The sequence below is a fragment of the Balaenoptera acutorostrata genome, chromosome 6 (assembly GCF_949987535.1).
Source record: "Balaenoptera acutorostrata chromosome 6, mBalAcu1.1, whole genome shotgun sequence".
Classification (NCBI taxonomy): Eukaryota; Metazoa; Chordata; class Mammalia; order Artiodactyla; family Balaenopteridae; genus Balaenoptera; species Balaenoptera acutorostrata.
The window spans coordinates 108034135-108056843 of NC_080069.1; the positions used below are offsets into that span (position 1 = coordinate 108034135).

Here is a 22709-nt window from a genome sequence, read left to right on the forward strand (position 1 = left end):
TAATTCCTGATCTAGCCTAATGTATCTTCCCCCAAGCAGTTGTTGTTTAAAAGAAATTAGTTGCAAAAATACCCTTCATGTGTGAGAAAGCCATACCCAAGGTGACAGCCTCCTCTGTCGGGTGAATTTGTGGAGTAGGTGCTGCCCTCATATACAGACATTTACGGTTGGTTACGTGGTCTGTGGGTAGATGGTTTGTTAAAGAGGCAAAGGGGAGGGGGCTGGTTAAACTGGGTGGGGTGGCTGGGGGCCTGATTTGCAGGAAGCAAAGGAGAGAAGATGGATAAAGCTAAATGTCAATCCTGGTCAGGCCAGGCTATACCCTATCCAGCTCACTGACTTTTAATCAATTTTTTTTTTTATTAGAAAAGTCATACACTGATGTTTTAAGGTGTTTAGAAAACACTGAAAAGTAAAAAGAAAAACAAATCCATTAATCTCGCTGCCTAGAGAGAGCTACAATTGTTATTGTGCTATCTTTGATCCAAGCACAAATGCTCTTTCCCCAGAGAGCCTCTTGGCTAAAATGTCACCAGCTCAATGTCATTGGATGACCACCTCATATTAGGGGTGCCAGATTTAGCAAATAAAAATTCAGGACATCAGTTAAATTTGAATTTCAAATAAACAGTCATTTTTTTTTTTTTTAAGTATAATGTGTCCCAAATATTGCAATTGTTCATTGTTTTCCAGAAATTCATACTTTTCACTCCAGGGCAGCAACAATTGGCCATCCCTACTTCCTTACTTCAGTCAGATACTGACCAAAAGCCCCTTCCATGCAGGCTCTGCTCAGACACAGGCTAAAGCGGGATCCAAATGCCAGGACAGACATTTAGCTGCCAGTTTCTAGAAAGAAAACACGTGGGCCCCCTTTCTGCCCAGGACTTGGGGCTAAATTGGGCTTTACTCTTGGTTTTCAAAAGAAAATGGTAAGTAGGAACATGTGTTGAATGATCACTGATATTTGAAGGTGACCAAAAGAAATATAAGTTCTTTTTAAAAATACAATGACTCCATTTCAATTAAAAAAGGAAAAAAAGCCAAATGGCAGCAATCACATAACAGTAGGAGCCCAGTGCCCTGCTGTGCACGTCAGGGGTATTTTCTGTTATTCTGACAGCAATCTCGATGCCTCCTTTTACAGGTGAGCAAACAGAAGTTCAGAGGGGGCAGGTAATTTGCCCAAAGTCTCAGTTAATCAGGGAGGAGCTGGGATTAGGATTCGAGGTCTTTTTGAAAGGAAAACTCCTGCAGCAGTTTTGGACCTGAGGCTCCCCAGCAGTAGAATGTGAAAGTAACCAGCTTTTCGGAAGTGTTCTTGGTCACGTTATTTATTTATGGCAAAGGCATTTTGCCTCCCTGTGCATTTATGAAAGCGGCCCCACGAGAAGGGAGTCTTTGGGCAGAGATCTCGGAGACCCAGCCCGTTCTGAAAGCAAACTTTACATCCATTTGTACTTACTAAGCACACAAGTCTGGTCTTGACTGTCTCTGTTTTTAAAGGGGTGCGAGTGGAAGAAGGGAGGGGGTGGGAGAGGAGGTCAATTAAGGCTGGACCCTGGAACGCTCTCTGGAGTAGGTGGTACCCTATCAAGGCTCTAGTAGTTTGGGCACTGTTTCCACAGAATCCAATTCTCCCGAATTAAAATTAAACAGGACGGCAAATGAAGACTACATTGATTTTCTGCTCAGGTCAATACATAAGATAAATTGACCAGAAGAGCTAAACACTGATCAGGGTGAACTGAACATCAACATTTACTAAGAACAGAGGGAGGAGAAACATATATATCAGAAAAATGGAGATGGCGATAGCGTGTCGGGGCAACTGCTTGGTATCCAGCGAAGGTCTGTGTTTAAGGATTAATATTTTAGTCAGGTCTTTCCCATTAAAAAAAAAAAAAAGCAGTGGAATTAACTTATTACAATAAAACTTCATTTAGTCAGACTGATTGCTGGGAAGACTGATCGCCTTTTTTTTTTTTTTTAAAGAGTGTCATTGAATTAAAATGCACAGATATAAATGCAGCACAAAGAGCACTGCACGGAGAGTCAGAAGACCTGGGTCACTGGCCTGTGACTTGTTAAGAGCAGCGAATCATATATTATTCATTTCTTGTATCCCTTTCCGCCTGGCACAGACCCTGGCATACAGATGCAGTCTTTGAGTTCCGTGAAGAGCAGACCTTGAGACAAGGATTTGGGTACAGGTAGTTGATTTGGGAGGTGATCCCAGGAAGCAGGTGAGGGGCTGGGAAGTGAGAGAGACAAGGGAGGGAGGAAAGCTAACAAGGGTGTGTTAATAAGTGGGTCACCATGTGGGAAACGGTTGCAGTCTTCCTGGAGTCTCTCAGAGGCTGGGGAGGATGCACCCAGAATCTTTCCACCAAGGGGCAAGGAACCTGGGGTATTTTTCCACCAGCTTCCTGTCTGTCATTTGTTGAGGGTTGTGCCAATTTTCTGAGGGTATTACTCCTACCACTGCCCCCCCCTCCCAAGTTTCTTCTAAAGCCCGAAGGCAGAGAGAGTCAGGTGTAGCGCATACCTGAAGATGTAGGTGACCGCTGCCAAGAGCCAAGAGGAGGTGGGAAGGACACAGGTAAACAGTAAAGCTCGCTGAGGGCATGCAAGAAGGACCTCTGGGTACTGTGACCACGGTCAAGTCCCTTCGTCTCTCTGGGCATCAGAATCTAACTTTAAAAGGAGAGGTTTGAATCTTTACATTCCCTCCAAGACTGAGTGTCAGTAACTCTGTAAACCAGATGGTCAATCCAGATCCCAGGATCAGAGGCCCTTCTGAAAACTGCTTCTCACACAGATAAAAATGATCTATAACAAGCATTCCACTTGTTAGCTTTTAAGTGTGAGCTTTTCAAGGGTGCAAACATACACGCATAGATATATGTGTACAAGGTGATCACCGAGGCACTATTTGTAACAGCAAAGCATTGGAAACAACCTAAATAACCTTCAATCAGGGCACTGTGGAATAAAAATGGTATATTCACGTGCTGGAATGTTCTCCTGCAGTTAAAAGGAATGGACTGACTCTATATGTGTCAACATGGGTAGAGCTCAAAAAATATTTCTGAGGGGAAAAGCAAGATGCAGAATGTTATATATAGTATGACACCATTTAAGAAAACAGGCACACATTAGAGCTTCCCTTTGGGTAGGTGACATATATGGAGAAGTATTTTTAAAGGACTGAAAAGCGACAACAAACTCATTTAAAGTTATGTTGGAAAGATTAAAACCGCATTTACACGAGTGGCTAATTTTGAGGAGAGAAACTCAGAAATAAAGAAAGGATGGGACTAGCAATGGTGAATGTGGGTGGGACAGTCAGGGTGGTTTTAGCTTTAGTGATATTTTTCTAATTTATAAAAGCAGAATCGAATCATGCATTTTTAAGTCAACTCTAAAAATGAGAAATGTCTAGTACACAGTCTGGTCATCACAGAAGACAACAATAATGTGGAAAGAGTTTGGAAAATGGAATCAGACCTAGTAATCCTAGCAGATAACTTCTCTGCTAAGAGTCTCTGACTCCCCAGTTGCAAAATGGACTTTGCAAAGCTGAGCGCCAAAAAAGTAGTCAATAGTGTCTCCTGTCTGGGGCATAACTTGCATTCAAATATTGTTTGTTCCCTGCACCCTGGAAAACAGGACGTGCATTTTCTTGCCATGTTTCTTACACTTAAAAAAAAATCACTCCTTTAATGAATTAAAAGGTGAAGTTCCTTCCTAGTCTCCATGGAGTCAGGAAACTGATTTAATGGATTCAGAATTAATGAGTTTTTTAAAGTTTTTCTAATTGTCATAGTGTCAGTCAGGGTTTTAACTGAGCAAGGTTTCAGCTGAACTGGAACACGTCCTTTGCCTTGCTTTGTGGGTATCAATGAGTATTACAGAGGGGCCACTTCACAAGGACAACACCAGCAGTGGGATCAAAGTCAAAGTGTCATTCAATGACCTTGAGTTAGAACTGCTGGGGTTAAGTCCACACAGGCAAAGCTGTCAGCGCAGGGGAACATCTTCTGTAAGAGTGCCTTAAGCTTTCAGGACCTTGTGCTTCTACTAGGCTAGTCCTCCGCCTGGAATTCCATCTTTTCCCACAATGTCCACATGCCTACATCCTATTTTTCTTGATGTCATTTTCTCCATGTAGTCTTCATGGATACCTCCGCCCTCCACAACAATGACCATGATGCTGATGGCAGCTACCATTTACAGAGCAACATTAATTACCAGGGACCCATGCTGGGTTTTCAGCGAATCCTCATGGCAACCCTGAGAACTAAGCATCCATATTCCCATTTTATGGATGAAGAAACCAAGGCTCAGTGAGTGTGGAAGGATGTTAACAGGGAGGGGTGGGGGTCACCATTTTCTAGGGGCTCTGCTTTTTGACACCTCTCTCCCTTATCATGTTCTTGGCTTCTGAGGGTCTACGGTTTTCTTGTTATTGATTTATAGAGAGAGAACTCATTTTCAGAGATTGTCCTGGGCTGTATTCCTTGGGCTTAATCCTCAGAAACAGAAAGTTTAAACACAATCAGAGAAAAACAATAGAGCCCTGTGAAATGATCCATTCTTTGAGGCAGGAGGCTTCCCACTCATACTAGCTAATCCTACAAGATGACTGAGGAAGAGGGTGGGACATCTGTCCACCAGTGCAACCCCTCGAGGCTACCCCCAGCTGGGGAGGGTAGGAGTCTCCAGCAGTTTCCAGAATAGTTTCCATCACAAAGTCCCAAGGGCGAGTCTCCAGTAGGAAAAGTCTCTCACCACCAGCCTAAGTGTTCCTTGCCTGCTTCCTCCTCCCTCTACCCACTGTCTCTCCTTCCTCTTCTCCCCTCCACCCACCCCTCCTTTAAGTTCTGAGGCTCCACAGGAAGCAAGTGGGAGGGGACAATACATTTATCACACACTGTGAGGGAACCAGCAGTCCGGTTCTATTCTTTAGGGTTTCTTTGCCTTAGGTTAGCTCCTGGCTTGCCAGGCGGTAAAACTATTTACTACATCAAATGAAGATTTTTTTTTGTGGATTTCTTGAAAACCATGATAGAAGTGTGAAAAAATGTGTCCAAGATCAAACGTAGTGGCTATAATTTGCAAGTTCTGAATCCCAAACCCTCTTCTGGTTACTGATATTGTGTGTGTGTGTGTGTGTGTGTGTGTGTGTGTGTGTGTGTGTGTGTGTGTGTGCTTAAAGCTGCATTATTCCTATAGCAATTCTTACTTTAGCTCCCCTTACATGGCTGCTATTGAGGTACCTGAATCACCTTGAGAGCAAGACCCAGCTTGGATTCATCTCTGCATCTTCCAACAGCTCAGCGTCATAGAATAAGTGCCCGTAAATGATTGTAGGAACAAATGGGAGAGTCAGGGACAACCTCGGTGTGCTGACTCCTAAGCTTTCCTGCACACGACATCTCAGTGCAGACAGCGATGTGGATGGGGCGGCACTGTCCCAGCAAAGGGCAGCCTCTGCAGGACCTCAAAGGTGAGGAGACTGCAGGCAGGAGGCCGGAAAGGCCAGAGCAGCCTGGCAAATTGGTTTGGGACAGGCAGCTCCAAACCACGCAGATAACTGAGACCTGGCTGCTTTGATGATCTCCTCCTTGGAGGAAGGTCACTGAAATAAGATCAGCCTTTCCCAAATTGTTCCGAGCAAGTATGCTAATGGAAAAAGTTCCTGGAGTCAAATATATTTGAGAAATGATGTGCTGAACTAAGTTAAACAAGGTCTTTACTTCAGGACTTTTCAGAGGAAGTGCACGTTGTAAATATTCAGAAGGGAAAAAAAATGAAGGCGGCATTTTCCCCATTGATACACCATAAAAACCACGGTCCCAGAGCATTGTATAGGGCTACCATTCCCCAGGAAGTGGGTACGACACCCCACCCAACGGCTTAAAGGACAAGTTGTGGGGAACAAAAAAGAGTCCAATGAAATTATCTGAAAGAATAAGAATCATTTCTCAAGAAAGAGGGCTCGGGGGGAGCCAAGACAAGAAGCCCACCTTCTTCCCTCTGCAAAGACTAGCCAATGTCACAGGACAGATAAGGGGGTGTTATGGAATCATGCTTGACACCTACCTTTCTCTCTCTCTCTCTCTCTCTCTTTTTCTTTTTTTTTTTTTTTTTGAGGAACAAGAGCCTGGTTTTTTAATTTGATCAGTTCTTGCATTGGAAGTGCTACTCAGTGACATCCTTGGCCTGAGCCTCTGTGCCGTAGCCCTTAACCACCACGCAACTGCAACTGACCCCTTTATGGGGTTTTTCCTCTCTGTCACTTCTACAGAGGCCCACCCACTCCCCTAGTTTCTTGCTGTCATCAATCTTAATCAGGTTGATTTGGTGCTCGGCACAAAGGGCCTCCACCCACTTGACCTATATAGGCTCATTGCAGTTGGATGCAAGCACACAGAGACGGGCTTGGCGCTTGTCTAAGGCTCTGGCAGCTTCGCGAATTCCACGTGCTAGGCCATGGTGGATGAGGGCGGTCTTCAGCACCTCTTGCAGCGCAGTATTAACGTCCATTACACCTCCTCCGGCAGCGATGCCTTCCTCGGCCAGGGCGGTGGGTTACGGGTGGAGCCGAATCTTGAGTGCACCCGCGCCTCCGCCTCCGCGCAACTCCGCGGCGGCAGGAAAAGAGCCCTTTCTCTCTTTAAGGAGATATGTACTTCAGAATGCTTCCTGAATCTAAACCCTTTTCCCGACCTCCACTGCCACCACCCGGACGCAGGCCACCATCACCTCTCACCTGGATTACTGCAGTATCCTTCTACCTGTCCTCCACACCTGCGACCTCCCTCCCTTACACTCTATTCTCAACAAAGCAGCCACAGTGTCCCTTTTGAAAATTTGGTTAGATCATGTTTCTCTTTTTTTCAGGATCCTCCAATAGCTTTCCATTTCTTTCAGAGTAAAAGCTGAAGTTCTATGACCTGGCCACCTACTGCTCCTTTGACATCACGTCTTACTGCTCTTCTCACTTCCTACCGCAGGAACACGGATCTCATCGTTCTTCAAACACCCCAGGCATTCTGTGCCTCAGGGCCTTTGCACTGGTAGTTCCTTCTTCTCGGAATGTTCTTTCCCCAGATATATACACACTCATTCTCTCTTCTTATTTAATTTTATTGTTCAAATGACATATTCTTGGGAAAACCTCTCTGATTATGTTATTTAAAATTGCTACTCTCTTACCATATGACCCAGCAATCCCACTACTGGGCATATACCCAGAGAAAACCATAATTCAAAAAGGCACATGCACCCCAGTGTTCACTGCAGCACTATTTACATCATGGAAGCAACCTAAATGTCCATCAACAGACGAATGGATAAAGAAGATGTGGTACATATATACAATGGAATATTACTCAGCCATAAAAAGGAACAAAATTAAGTCATTTATAGTGATATGGATGAACCTAGAGTCTGTCATACAGAGTGATGTAAATAAGAAAGAGAAAAACAAATATCGTGTATTAACGCATATAAATGGAATCTAGAAAAATGGTACAGATGAACTGGTTTGCAAGGCAGAAATAGAGATACAGATGTAGAGAACAAACGTATGGACACCAAGGGGGGTGGGGGGTGATAGTGGTGGGATGAATTGGGAGATTGGGATTGACATATATACACTAATATGTATAAAATAGATAATAATAAGAATTTGCTATTTAAAAAAAAAATTGCTACTCTCACCCCACACTCCAGACCCCCTTATCCTGCTCTTTTTTTAATAGCACTTATCACCTCTAACTTACTACATACTTTATTTGTCATGTTATTGTCTGTCTCCCCCGCCACCACCCCTCTCTGCTTGAATATAAGGTCCATGATGGCAGGGGTCTTTGTTTTATTCTCTGAAGTATACTTAGCATCTAGAGTGGTGCCTAGTAAATAGTAAATATTTGTGATAGATTGTATTTTCCAAAGATAGCCGCAACACTATCTCCCATCCCACACACACTTCTTCCAAGGTGACCTTGGCACTCCTTTCATTGAATGCTAGGGTCTTTGTCTCTTTTCCTTGAAACTGGCTTGATGTGTATGACTGCATCAACCAATAAAGTACAGTAGAAATGATGCTCTGTGACTTCCAGGGTTAGGTCATAAAATGCCATCCCATGCACCTTGCTCTCCTGGAACTCGACCACCATACTGTGTGGGAGCCCAAGCAGTCCATGGCGAGGCCCAGTTGAAAAGTTACTGGGTCCCTCAACCTGCAGCCCCATCTGAGCTCCCAGCTGGCAGCGAGCACCAACTTGAATGCCATCTTGAAAGTGGAGCCTCTCTCACCCTAGGTGAACCACTCCAGCTGACTTGCATAGAATGGCTGAATCACTCGCACTGAACCTTGCCCAGATATATATAGGTTAATGAACAAAATAAATGATCAGGAGAATGGTGTTGCCTCAGCCAGACCACCAGGACTAAACTGGAATTTTACAGTCAGGGATTCCCTGGTAGCATTGAAATCACTCCTCAAAGGCAGGTCGGATGTCAGGGCACTGGTGTGAGAGGTCCAGGCTTGGCAATATCCCGACCTCCATGCCAAGCCCACTTCCTCCTCTTCCTGGACAGGAGACAAATTCCCTCTCTGGGCCTCAGGTTCCTTGTGAGAAGGATTAAATGAGATGACACAGTTAGAGAGTTCAGATCAGGGTGTGGTATGTGACAGTCACAAGACTAGTTTGATATTCTTTTCCTTCCATGCAGAGATCTGGAGCCCAAAGGAAATAAGTCTCGAAAGCCTCTTTGCTTGCATGACCAGGCAGGTGCCCCTGTGGACGGGCTTACGGGGACGGACACGGCTGGCAGTCAAGAAGGGACAGGCTCTCACCTGCCTCCGGGTCTCTGCCAGGAACACTGTTCGCCACCCTCCCTCCCTCTGCTTTTGGCTTCACTAATGCCTGCTAATTGTTTGAGTCTCAGGAATTAATTATTAATTGCATCTAGAAGGCCCCATCAGCCTCCCATGGGTGGGATTTCTGCTGCATGCCCCAGGGCACCCATCCCTCTACCAACCTGGCCAGCATCACACCAGAAGGTGAGTGCCTTCCATCCCTCTCCTTTGCCTGCACGAGGTGAGGACAGGCACAGGGATTCTCGTGCCTTTGCTGAAGCTCCAGTGCCTACCACAGGGCCTGGCATAACAATGATGTGAATACCTGGGGGAAATCTGTGTCTCTCCAGGACACAGGAGCACCAAGGTTTAAGGCTGTATGAGGCTCCTATGTTGTAGGGGCAGGTACTTTTATGTGGCCGTATGATGGTTTCTTCTTAGGACGCTGAGAGTCTGGGATATAACCAAGAGGTGAAAGGTGGGACAGCATGACTCTTCTCAGACACTGGTTAGGGGGTGAGGCTGCTCATCTCTAAGAGGTCAGACCATGCTGTGGTTGAGACCTCATCCTGGGGGCCAGACTGCCTGCTCCCCCATCTTGGCTATGTCACTTACTAGCTGTAGGACCTCCAACAACTTACTTAAGCTCTCTGGGCCTCAGTTTCCTCATCTGTAAAATGGGAATGATGACATCACCTACCCCAGGCGTTGGAATTGCAGAGATTTCACCAATTAATATGTGTAAAGCGCTCAGAACAGGGTCTGGCATAGTTTAAGTGCTAAGGAGTGTCTGTTATCAATCTGCCTGTTGAGTAGGATCTATATCTGTTCTCTACAGCAGAAAGGTCTGGGCCTCTTCCATCTCTTCAAAAATTCACATAACAAACAGGATTATAAAAATAAACTCGAGATCCAGGCCGTGTGATGAACATCTTTCAGTCCTCCAGTGCTTTTCTGGGACTAAATGCTCCAGAACTCAATTTGGAGGTAATGTCAGAGCTCTGTGTTTGCAGTGAGACTACGAGGCCCAAGCCAAATGTCTCCAGCACTGTCCTCCGAGATAACTCTCCCCCAGCCCTCTAAAGGCCCCTCTACGCCCTCTTTTTGCAAAGAATGGGGAGTAAGCCAAGCCTTCGGAAACCTTCCCCGTCTTGGAAGCCTCCTAACACCACCTCCTTCCTCGGAGTCCAGGTTATTTCAGGAGACTAAAAAGATCACCCAGGGAGCTAATCTTTGGGCTTCACTTCTGGGGGAGAGGGTGTGGGTAGGTGGGAGAGACAGATTTTTCTTGTACAGCAGAGCGTGTGTTCCTGTTTGAAAAGTCCTAGGGGAAATAAATGTACAACTTACTGTGGGCTGCGAAGAGCCACCAGCAGGAGCTGGAGTGATACAAAAGGGGCATTTGTGCCGGCACAAAACATTTAGCACTTTACCAACACGTGCACAGGATATAAAAGGAGACGAAGCCTCCGCGAATCCACCAGGCAAGTGACGCGCCCTGAATGCTGGACGGCCCCTCACGCACCCCGACACACAGTCTCTCTCCTCTCCCGGGGGCCCCTGCCTCCTCTCGCGTGGAAGGGAGCTCTGCGTGAGGGCAGGTGTGCAAGGCCAGGCCTCCCGCTCAGGTGCTCGCCTTGTCTTCCTAAGCAGACCTGCCCACCCGCACGTTCAAGAGGACAGCTGGAAACCCGGGTATAACGAGACGAAGCATTAGAAAGTTACACATTAAAGTAAGACACTCAATAAATGTGTTTTATCCTACTCAACTGACAAGTATACAGGGGTCCCCCGCTTTTCAAAAGTTCGCTTTATGCCAGTTCGCTTTTGCGAAAGACCCACATTCGTACCTCTTTTCAGTAATCGAAAGAAATCCGAAGAGGATTTTCACTTTTGCAAAAAGCGAAAAGCAAAAACAGCGTTCAGTGTTTGTTTTGCAGGGAGCCTTCTAGAAGCAGCTCGCACCCTGAGCAGTGAGACAGGCACCACCAAGCTCCTTACCTGGGAGCTACGCTCAGCATCTCAGCATCAAGCTGCCAGAGCTTTGAACTGTGTCTGTGAGCATCTGTGATTTATTCTCTGCATCCGTTAGCAACACGTGTCCTAAGGTGATCGCTTCTTCACTTTACACCATTTCAGCTTATGAAAGGTTTCATAGGAATGCTCTACTTTTGGACAGCAGAGGAGACCTGTGCCTTCATAACAACCTGGAAGGTGAGGCTCAAATCCAGCTTCCTTGGAAGAGGAGGTGGTACCTCAACATTCACAATGCCCAGAGCATCCAGAGGCATGGGCAAGGGAACGTGGGACTGAGTGTGTGTCCAGTCTTCTTTGCTTTAAGGGTCTAGGAATCACACGTCCTCGTGAGGAGACATGCAGGAAATACTATCTGCCCTTGAACTTAAACCTGTCTCTCTAGAGCTTTCTTTCATCCTTTTTCAGCTTTTCACTCCCGCCCATCAGAGGCACACAGAAAAAGCAGATCTCTGTTCTCCACTGACCAGCCAACCCTCAGATGTCGGTCAAAGTCCAGGGGACACCTCCTGTATGGCTGGCTCTGCTCGGAGGCTGGGGATAAGCAGGGGAGGCTGCAGGGACCCTGCCCCCACAGAGCTCACAGGCGACCCAGGGAGACGGCCAGCCAGGCCCACGTGAGCTAACTCAATAACACACATGATAAGGATCAAAGTGAATGATGTGTAAAGCAGACACATCTGGGAGCAAATCCTGGGATGTCAGCCCATAAAGGGACGAGAGGAAGCTTTTTGTTCAATGTTAAAAAAAAAAAACTAGCAGCAAAACATTCTATTCAAGCTACACTTTTTCTGGGATCTGGGTATAGAAAACTGAAGAATGCAGAGCTGCTCTCTTGGATTGAAGCAGGTGGGGGCAGGACATGGATGCCTCCAGACTCTTCCCTCTCTTTTCCCTCTGGTGAGCAGAGAACCCCGGTTGCCTCCCCACCTTACAATATCAGGTGTCTGGGCAGCCCCATCCTTAATACTGTTGCTCTAGTACAACCTCCTCACTTACAGGAAGAATGATTTGCTTGTGTGCCCATCCCTCCCCCATGCACCCCCCCCCCCCGCCATAGACTGTCAGCTTCTAGGAGATGCACCTTGGACCTTGTTCCTTTTTATACCCCAGAGTCTGGCATATAGTGGTCGCTCAGGGAATGTGGTTGAAATGGATCAAAGGAGAGATACCAGCCCAGAATCCAAATGTGGAGGGTCTTATGTGAGGTCAATCAGTTAGTGGGATGCTTGAAATCCTTTTTAGAAAAGTAAGGAAATCTTGAGAAAGAAAACCGGAGCTAGAGGAATCAGGCTCCCTGACTTCAGACCATACTACAAAGTTACAGTAATCAAGACAGTATGGTACTGGCACAAAAACAGAAATATAGATCAATGGAACAGGATAGAAAGCCCAGAGATAAACCCATACACATATGGTCACCTTATCTTTGATAAAGGAGGCAAGAATATACAATGGAGAAAAGACAGCCTCTTCAATAAGTGGTGCTGGAAAAACTGGATAGCTACATGTAAAAGAATGAAATTAGAACACTCCCTAACAGCATACACAAAAATAAACTCAAAATGGATTAGAGACCTAAGTGTAAGACCGGACACTATAAAACTCTTAGAGGAAAACATAGGCAGAACACTCTATGACATAAATCACAGCAAGATCCTTTTTGACCCACCCCCTAGAGAAATGGAAATAAAAACAAAAATAAACAAATGGGACCTAATGAAACTTAAAAGCTTTTGCACAGCAAAGGAAACCATAAACAAGACGAAAAGACAACTCTCAGAATGGGAGAAAATATTTGCAAATGAAGCAACTGACAAAGGATTTATCTCCAAAATTTACAAGCAGCTCATGCAGCTCAGTATCAAAAAACAAACAACCCAATCCAAAAATGGGCAGAAGACCTAAATAGACATTTCTCCAAAAAAGATATACAGATTGCCAACAAATACATGAAAGAATGCTCAACATCATTAATCATTAGAGAAATGCAAGTCAAAACTACAATGAGATATCATCTCACACCAGTCAGAATGGCCATCATCAAAAAATCTACAAACAATAAATGCTGGAGAGGGTGTGGAGAAAAGGGAACCCTCTTGCACTGTTGGTGTGAATGTAAACTGATACAGCCACTATGGAGAACAGTATGGAAGTTCCTTAAAAAACTAAAAATAGAACTACCATACGACCCAGCAATCCCACTGCTGGGCATATACCCTGAGAAAACCATAATTCAAAAAGAGACATGTACCACAATGTTCATTGCAGCTCTATTTACAATAGCCAGGACATGGAAGCAACCTAAGTGTCCATCGTCGGATGAATGGATAAAGAAGATGTGGCACATATATACAATGGAATATTACTCAGCCATAAAAAGAAATGAAATTGAGTTATTTGTAGTGAGGTGGGTGGACCTAGAGATTGTCATAGAGTGAAGTAAGTCAGAAAGAGAAAAACAAATACTGTATCCTAACACATATATATGGAATCTAAAAAACAAACAAAAAAATGGTCATGAAGAACCTAGGGGCAAGATGGGAATAAAGACACAGACCTACTAGAGAATGGACTTGAGGACACAGGGAGGGGGTAGGGTAAGCTGGGACAAAGTGAGAGAGTGGCATGGACATATATACACTACCAAATGTAAAATAGATAGCTAGTGGGAAGCAGCCGCATAGCACAGGGAGATCAGCTTGGTGCTTTGTGACCACCTAGAGGGGTGGGATAGGGAGGGTGGGAGGGAGGGAGACGCAAGAGGGAAGAGATATGGGGATATATGTATATGTATAACTGATTCACTTTGTTGTACAGCAGAAACTAACACACCATTGTAAAGCAATTATACTCCAATAAAGATGTTAAAAAAAAAAAAAGTAGGGAAAATATATAGGTGAGAATTCTCAGGAAAGACAGAAACTGGAGAGAAAAAAGCAGCAGTAAGAAGCTAAAAGTACCTTCAAGTGAGAACCTTATATTATTATCATATCAATAAATATAAAAATATCTATAAACCTAAACATTTCTCTGCTTGGTATTTTTCTATTTTCATTCCTCTGTTAGCACTTCTTCATTAATCTTCTTACTGACTTATAGTAAAAAGTGCTAACAATTACGAAACAACTATTAAGTATTCTTTACATTCTTTAAGAGCATTGCTTGCATTTTCTCATCTAACACTCAGAACAACCCTTTCAGCTGGAGTATGATTCCCTTTACATAAATGAGAAAACTGAGAACTCAGAGAGGTTAAGAGGCTTGTTCACGATCGATCCCTCGGCCGTGAAGTGGCGAAACGTGCACTGGAACCCAGGCTATGCATTCACTGACTGTTTCACAAGAGTAGGTGATAAATTCAGTAGTTTGGAGGACCAGTGCCCTTTTCCTTGGCCCTGTGGTCACAGAGCTGGGTAATGTATTGCTCCCACTGCCGCTTAGAGCCTGGAGGTTGGAGTTACCTATGTTCCAGGCTTTCTTTGGGGCCCAAAAGATACCTCAGCCTTTAGTCTGGGTCCCTAAGGGTACCAAAGAGTGAGCTGCAGCCCTACGCAAAGGTCTCTGGGCAGGCTCCAAGTAGTGACAACGCGCCCACAGCCCAGACCCAAGAAATCTTCCAGCCTAGACCTTCCAACCTAGAACCTGGAGTGTGCTTCATCTAGAAAAGCAGGCCTGCCTTCGTGGGTTTTCCCACTGGTGTTACACACGGCTAAAGAGGGGCCGTATTTCACCCTAGAAATGGCTGCGTTTCAGGGGCAGAGTGTGATCAAGAAAGACGGATGGTGGGCAATATCCTTTACCAACACCTGTACTGTGCGCAGCGATCTATTTGGCAGAAAGGAGCTGTGTAAGAACAAGATCATTACCATTTGAACTAGAAAACAAAACGTGGTGGAGGTGGTGACGAATGGGAGGGGAGGGAAGGAGGGTGACACCGAGGTGGAGAGGTAGGCACTATAGAAAAATGCTGGGCTGCAGGAGGAGCTTCATGCCTGGAACCAGAGGACTGGGTCCTTAAGCCCCAGCTCTGCCACGAACTGACTGAGAAGGTTGGGGCAAGCCTCCGCCTCGCTGGCCTCAGTTTCCCCATCAAACCCCTCGGAGGTCTTGTCTTGCTTAGATACCCAAGGCTGTAAGAGGCACTGTTTGGAGGCGACCACACCCAACGACAGACTAGATCAGCCTGGAGAACGCTGGAACTGAGTACTTAGCCACGTGCTGATGGCATCAGCGCCCCCCCCCCAATTGTGAGAGGCAGGGACTTCTGGCTGTGAAACTTCAAAACTGCAGCGTGAAGGCATGCAGGCTGAGGCTGCGGGATCAGGGAACGGACACTGGCTATGGGGCTGGATGGACCTTCGTCCCAGTGTTTCTACAGATCATGTGGGTTAATAAATTTGCATTTCTTTGTTTTTTTTGGCCTCACCTCACAGCATGTTGGGTCTTAGTTCCCCGACCAGGGATGGGACCTGTGCCCCCTGCAGTGGAAGCGTGGAGTCCAAACCACTGGACCACCAGGGAATTCCCTAGGTTAATAAATTTGGAGTTAACAACTTCAAAAAGGGAAAGAAAGATGAAAGGCACTAGGATAAGACAAAAAGAGACTTTAGAGTTAAGTGGATTAGGGCGGGGGTACCCACCCCTACACTTGTTTGCTTTGTAAGCTCAGGCAAGTTGAAGTTCTCCAAGCTGGCCTTTTTCCTCGTCTGGAAAATGGGGATAAGGACCACCCCACAGAGCTATTATGACTATTAAATGGAATAACGGTTTGTAAATTCTTAGCAGAGAGCCCGACATAAAAATAAATGACTTTTTGTTGCAGTGGTAAATGGGAGTGTTTTCTTAATTTCACTTTCAGATTTTTCATCATTAGTGTATAGAAATGCAAGAGATTTCTGTGCGTTAATTTTGTATCCTGCTACTTTACCAAATTCATTGATTAGTTCTAGTAGTTTTCTGGTAGCATCTTTAGGATTCTCTATGTATAGCATCATGGCATCTGCAAACAGTGACAGCTTTACTTCTTCTTTTCCGATTTGGATTCCTTTTATTTCTTTTTCTTCTCTGATTGCTGTGCCTAAAACTTCCAACACTATGTTGAATAATAGTGGTGAAAGTGGGCAACCTTGCCTGGTTCCTGATCTTAGTGGAAATGGTTTCAGTATTTCACCATTGAGGATGATGTTGGCCGTGGGTTTGTCATATATGGCCTTTATTATGTTGAGGAAAATTCCCTTTATGCCTACTTTCTGGAGGGTTTTTATCATAAATGGGTGTTGAATTTTGTCGAAAGCTTTCTCTGCATCTATTGAGATGATCATATGGTTTTTCCCCTTCAATTTGTTAATATGGTGTATCACATAGATTGATTTGCGTATATTGAAGGATCCTTGCATTCCTGGGATAAACCCCACTTGATCACAGTGTATGATCCTTTTAATGCGCTGCTGGATTCTGTTTGCTAGTATTTTCTTGAGGATTTTTAGAGAAATGGAAATAAAAACAAAAATAAACAAATGGGATCTAATGAAACTTAAAAGCTTTTGCACAGCAAAGGAAACCATAAACAAGATGAAAAGACAACCTTCAGAATGGGAGAAAATATTTGCAAATGAAGCAACTGACAAAGGATTAATCTCCAAAATTTACAAGCAGCTCATGCAGTTCAATATCAAGAAAACAAACAACCCAATCCAAAATTGGGCAGAAGACCTAAATAGACATTTCTCCAAAGAAGATATACAGATTGCCAACAAACACATGAAAGAATGCTCAACATCATTAATCATTAGAGAAATGCAAATCAAAACTACAATGAGATATCATCTCACACCGGTCAGAATGGCCATCATCCAAAAATCTACAAACAATAAATGCTGGAGAGGGTGTGGAGAAAAGGGAACCCTCTTGCACTGTTGGTGGGAATGTAAATTGATACAGCCACTATGGAGAACAGTATGGAGGTTCCTTAAAAAACTAAATATAGAACTACCATACGACCCAGCAATCCCACTACTGGGCATATACCCTGAGAAAACCATAATTCAAAAACAGTCATGTACCACAATGTTCATTGCAGCTCTATTTACAATAGCCAGGACATGGAAGCAACCTAAGTGACCATCGACAGGTGAATGGATAAAGAAGATGTGGCACATATATACAATGGAATATTACTCAGCCATAAAAAGGAACAAAATTGAGTTATTTGTAGTGAGGTGGATGGACCTAGAGTCTCTCATACAGAGTGAAGTGAGTCAGAAAGATAAAAACAAATACTGTATGCTAACACATATATATGGAATCTAAAAAAACAAACAAAAACATGGTCATGAAGAACCTAGGGGCAAGACAGGAATAAAGATGCAGACCTACTAGAAAATGGACTTGAGGACCCGGGGTGGGGGGAAGGGTAAGCTGGGACAAAGTGAGAGAGTGGCATGGACATATATACACTACCAAATGTAAAATAGATAGCTAGTGGGAAGCAGCCGCATAGCACAGGGAGATCAGCTGGGTGCTTTGTGACCAGCTAGAAGGGTGGGATAGGGAGGGTGGTAGGGAGGGAGACGCAAGAGGGAAGAGATATGGGGACATATGTATATGTATAACTGATTCACTTCGTTATAAGCAGAAACTAACAGACCATTGTAAAGCAATTATACTCCAATAAAAACGTTAAAATAAAATAAATGACTTGATAAACAGAGGCTATCACCTACATGCTCCCCCTCCCCGTTGAAAACATCATCATCTTCATTATCACCGTTGCCATCCTCAGCCTGGATAAGGAAGCTTTCTCTTTTTATTTTGGTGGTTTCACTTCTTTAAAGGCTCTCGCAGAGCAGACGGAGAGCCCTGTTCTTTGTGGCCCCAGAGGGAAGCTAGGATCCACAGTTGGTGGGGAAAAGACAGGGTGATAACAAGCACACACTTGGCACACTCTGTTCTGCTTGTTCTTGTTTTAGGGGCTGGGTATACAGAACTGAAAACAACATAAGCATATCATGTGTAATACAGAACTGAAAACAACATAAGCATATCATGTGTAATATTATACATGCATTATACACTAATAACATATGCATGCACAAAGTGGATTCAAGAGACCTGGGTGAAGTAATGGAACCAGACACAAACATCTAGGAGATGTGTAAAAGCTTGGAGTGCTAGAAGGAGAACAAGCAGGCCAGGGATGGAGGGAGTGAGTGAGGGCGTGGTAGGAAATAGCAGAAGTCGGCAGAGACCAGCTCAGAAAGAGTTGATAGTGGAAAGGATGTTGGATTCATTCTAAGTATGCTTAGATGGTTAATGTCATCGGGGGTGGCACTGGAGCAGGGGGTGGTATGATATGATTTTTATTTTAAAGGATAATTCCAGCAGTTATGTGGAGAATGGACTTGGTGGGGATGAGCAAGAGGGGAAGCAGAGACCAGTCTTGAGGCTCTGCCGTCTCCCAGGTGAGGGAGGATACTGGCTTGAACCGGAGGTCAAGTGAGGGTGTTGAAACATTTTTGAATAATGGATATATTTTCAAGGTGGATATATTTTAAGGTAGATGTACTTTCAAGGAATATTCTCAAAACAGGATCTGCTGACAGTTTGGACGTGGACACGAGAGGCAGAACTAGTCAAGGATAACTCCAAGTGTTTGCGCTTGAGTAACAGGGCACATGGGCGTCGGTGCCTTTTCCAGGATGGGAGACTGTGGGAGGAGCAGGTGGAGGGCATAATGAGTTCGGTTCCAGACATGCAACGTTTGAGATGCCCATTAACCATTCAAATGGAGGCATTTACGAGGTTGGGGCTGAGCTATTTGGCATTTAAAACCAGGGCGCTGAATGAAATCCGTGTGGGAGGGAGAAGTTGAGGAGTGTGCTGGGGTGACCTCTAACATTTAGAGGTCGGGAAGCAGGGAGGATCCAGCAGAGGCCAGCGAGTCAGAGCTGCCTATGAGAATCAGGAGAGAGTGTTGTCTTAGAATAAAGAAGATGTTTCTGGCAGGAAGGAGTGACTAGCAATGTTACACAAAAGGGTCCAGGAAATAGAGACTGAGAATTGGTCATTGAAATTTGGCAAGACCAAGGTCACTGGGGACATTGACAATGAGATTTGAGTGTGTTGCTGGGAGGGAAGGGGGGGTGAGAGCCCGGTGGAAGCAGATTCAAGAGAGAAGGAAGATGAGACACTGGAGGTGGTGAATACAGGTAACTCTTTAGAGGGGTTGTGCTATAAAAAGAGGGCAGAGAATTGGAGTGGAGCCCAATTCCTATGGAGGGGTCAGGAAAGGGTTTTGTTTTGTTTTGTAAAATAAGAGATCTGAAAACATGTTTATATTGATGGACATGATCCAGGAGAGGGGAGAAACTGCAAAAGCAAAGCCTACAGTGGTGGAAAGGGAGCCCAGTGCCTGAGTTCAGGGACAGTCCAAATTCTGTGGGACCTGCGCTGATGCAATCCAAAGAGGCTTCTTTTGAGAAAAAGAATTCAAAATCATGAATTCAAAATCAGTTATGGAAATGAATATTTACTTAGTACGAGAAGAGAAATCATAGCAAATCAACAACACTTTAAAGATGCACGTATCTTTCTTCTGAGATTTCTTTAGGATGGGATTTCTCAGTCTGCACAAGATTGACATTTTGGGCCAGATAATTCTTTGTTGGAGGGGGGTGTCCTGTGCATTGTAGGATGTTTAGCAGAATCTCTGGTGTGTACCCACTAGATGCCAGTAGCAGCCGTCCCCCAATTTTGACAACTCACGATGTCTGAGACATTGCCCTCCACCACCTTGAGAACCATAGGCTTTAGATAATTTACTTGAAATGCTAACATACAAATGTATGTATACATGGTCACAATCTCCACCTCAAATATATACAAGCTCTAGAAACCTCTAGCACTGACAGGCGCCAGGGAAATAAAGGTCTCTGAAGCTTAGGCTCCCTTTGCTTCTGATAAACCCACCTCTGCTCGAGTTGTGGGCTTGCACTTAGATTGGAGCAGGGAGAACACCCATCATAAAAGAAGGCAAATACATCCTTTATCCAGATTCACCAATTTGTAACATTTTGACACATTAGTTTTCTTCCTCTCTCTCTCTCTTTCTCTCTCTCCCACACACACATATTGTTACCTATTTTCCTGAGCTATTACAACAGTTTTCAGACATCATGCCTCTTTACCCTTAATGTTTCACTGTGTATTTCCTAAAAACAAGAATAGCCTCAGAATAGTTGTCAACCTCAGGAAATTGCACATGGATATGATACTTTTATCAAATCTAACTTCCATACTCTAATTTTTTTCAATTGACCCAATTATGTCCTTTATAATTGTCTTTTCCATTTTCCATCCAGTACAGGCAAAACAGGAGGGATGGGGGCAGGGCACAACCTTTGAAAGAATGAAATAGCCCGAGGACATGACATAAACTGATTAGAACCAAATGTGTCCAAGATGGCAGACAAGTCAACTTGCACTAGACCTTGAGCCTCAGTATACGCTGACATCAGCAAGCTAAATGACACACCCACAGGCGCTATGACAGTTCCAAGGCTGACCATAAGGATCAAAAAGTGGGTGGTGGCCCAATTCCTGGAAATCCCCACCCCTTCCTGAAATAGCTGGAATACTCCTCCCACTCATTAGCCTATGAAATTACCCACCCCTATAAAAACTGACAACCCCATACCCTGGTGCCTTTCTCACCCTCTGAGATGGCCCACACTCTGTCTGCAGAGTGTGTTTCTCTCTAAATAAATCCACTTCTTACCTATCACTTTGTCTCTCACTGAATTCTTTCTGCAATGAGACATCAAGAACCTGAGCTTCATTAAGTCCTGAAACCAGGTGTGTGATTTCAGTTGGAAGACTGTGGGTTTTGGCTGGGTTCAAGTCCCGGCTGCGTGGGTTCAAGTCCCAATCTGGGTTTAGGCTGGGTTCGAGTACCGGCACAGGGATTCAAGTCCCAATCTGAGGTGCGCGGTTTCACAGGACCTGTTCCAGGACCATATATTACATGTAGTTCTCATGTTTCTTTAGTCTCCTTTTATCTGGAATCTCAGTTTGTGTTTGTCTTTCATGCCAGTGACACTTTTGAAGAATAAAGGCCAGTTTCTTTCCTCTAATGTTCAATAATAAAATATTTGGTATTTGGTAATTTCTATATGTTTACATTTTAATAATAAAATATTTTGAATCTGCAAAATAAATGAATAAATAAATAAAAGAAAAGAAGGCAAGGCAGAGTTTAGGGTATAGATACCAGTAAACTAATAGACTCGAATCTTCTCATTACTTGTGTTTTCTCAGTGCAATAAAAAGCAAGGGCCTCCACTGAGAGCGTGATGGCAGGAGGCTGTTGTTAGAGTTTTGCAGGAAGGGAAGGAATGAAGTAGTCACTCTGTAGAGTAAGAGAGTGAGCGGACTGGGGTTCCTGTAAGCCTTGTAACGGACTGGAAGTGGGATAGAGAAAGAAGACCAGTCCCGGCGGCTCGAGGCTGGGATGGCTGCCTTATAAATAAGTGCACGCCTCATCGCCGGAGCAATCTGCCCCGTGACGGGCATTCAAGCTGCAACGGCAGGTCAGACCACATGGTCCTACTACTCCTTCTAGGTCTGGGATTCTGTGATTATAGAGCAAAGCAACCCGATGCCCTAGACTTTACCACGCAGAACTACTCCGCGGCCCCTTCACTCCCAAGAGCGTAAGGTCAGTCCCATAAATAACGGCTGTGTTGGCTGAGCACACTGGCCCTGGGTGGGGGCTTTCCAGGCCTCATCTCATTCAATACTCTCAGCAAGCTAAGAGAATTCTAGAAAGTGTGAGTCATGGATCCATTGTCACACAGCTGGTAGAAATGGTGTGACCCAAATCGAGGAACATTCTGCAAAATGCCTGACCAGTATTCCTCATGACTGTCAAGGTCAAAAAACAAAACAAAACAAAACACAAGTAAAGACTGAGAAACCGTCTCAGACCAGAGGAGACTGAGGAGACACGATAACTCAATGCAATGTTATATCTTGGATTGGATTCTGGAACAGAAAAGAGGGTATTCCTGGAAAAACTGGTGAAATTCAAATGAAGTCTCGGGCTTCATGAAGAGCAAGGTACCGATGTTGGTTTCTTAGTTCTGACGACCGTGTCATGGTAAGATGTTAACATCAGAGGAAAACAGGTGAGGTGCCAATGAACACTCTCGGTATTATCTTTGCAATCTTTCTGTAAATCTAAAATGAGTTCAAAATAAAAACTTCCCTAGAAACAACAATAACAGCAGTAGTAGCAGCAGCAGCAGCAACAAAAACAAAGACGTGACTAATTTCCGGGCATTCTGACTCCAGGAGCTTTGCTTGTCTGTGATGTTCCGGCCACTGGGAGCTGGAGGTAGTTATCCTGTCTTCAACATGATGTGTCTAAGGCCTCTGCTTTCTGCTTTTACACCGACATGTGTCCTCCAGCCGAGAGGCAGCCTGGTATGGTGCAAAGGGACGGCTTTGAATCCAGGCAAAAGCTGGTTCAGCATCAGCTCCCCTATTAACTAACCATGTGTCTGTAGAGAAATCACTTTCCACCTCAAACCTTTGGTTTCCGGCATCTGTAAACTGCAGCCCATACATAATCTCTCCCTGACCCAGGCTTCACGTGAGACTCCAAATGGAAACAGAGAAAAGCACGACACTTGGCACGCAGTAGGTGCTCAATAAACACGAGGTCAGGCTTCTTTCTTAAGAGCTCAGAACCAAGAGCAAACCCGGCCTCTTTCTTTCTGACAAGAACCTTTCATGTTTG

At 44.6% G+C, this 22709-nt stretch overlaps 1 protein-coding gene and 1 pseudogene across 3 annotated transcripts in view; both read right to left on the reverse strand.

Annotated features, from left to right (window-relative positions):
• ASTN2 (astrotactin 2) overlaps window positions 1–22709 on the reverse strand; it is a 913616-nt gene that overhangs the window by 384747 nt on the left and 506160 nt on the right. The window lies entirely within an intron of this gene.
• Window positions 6187–6582, reverse strand: LOC103009791 (40S ribosomal protein S12-like; annotated as a pseudogene).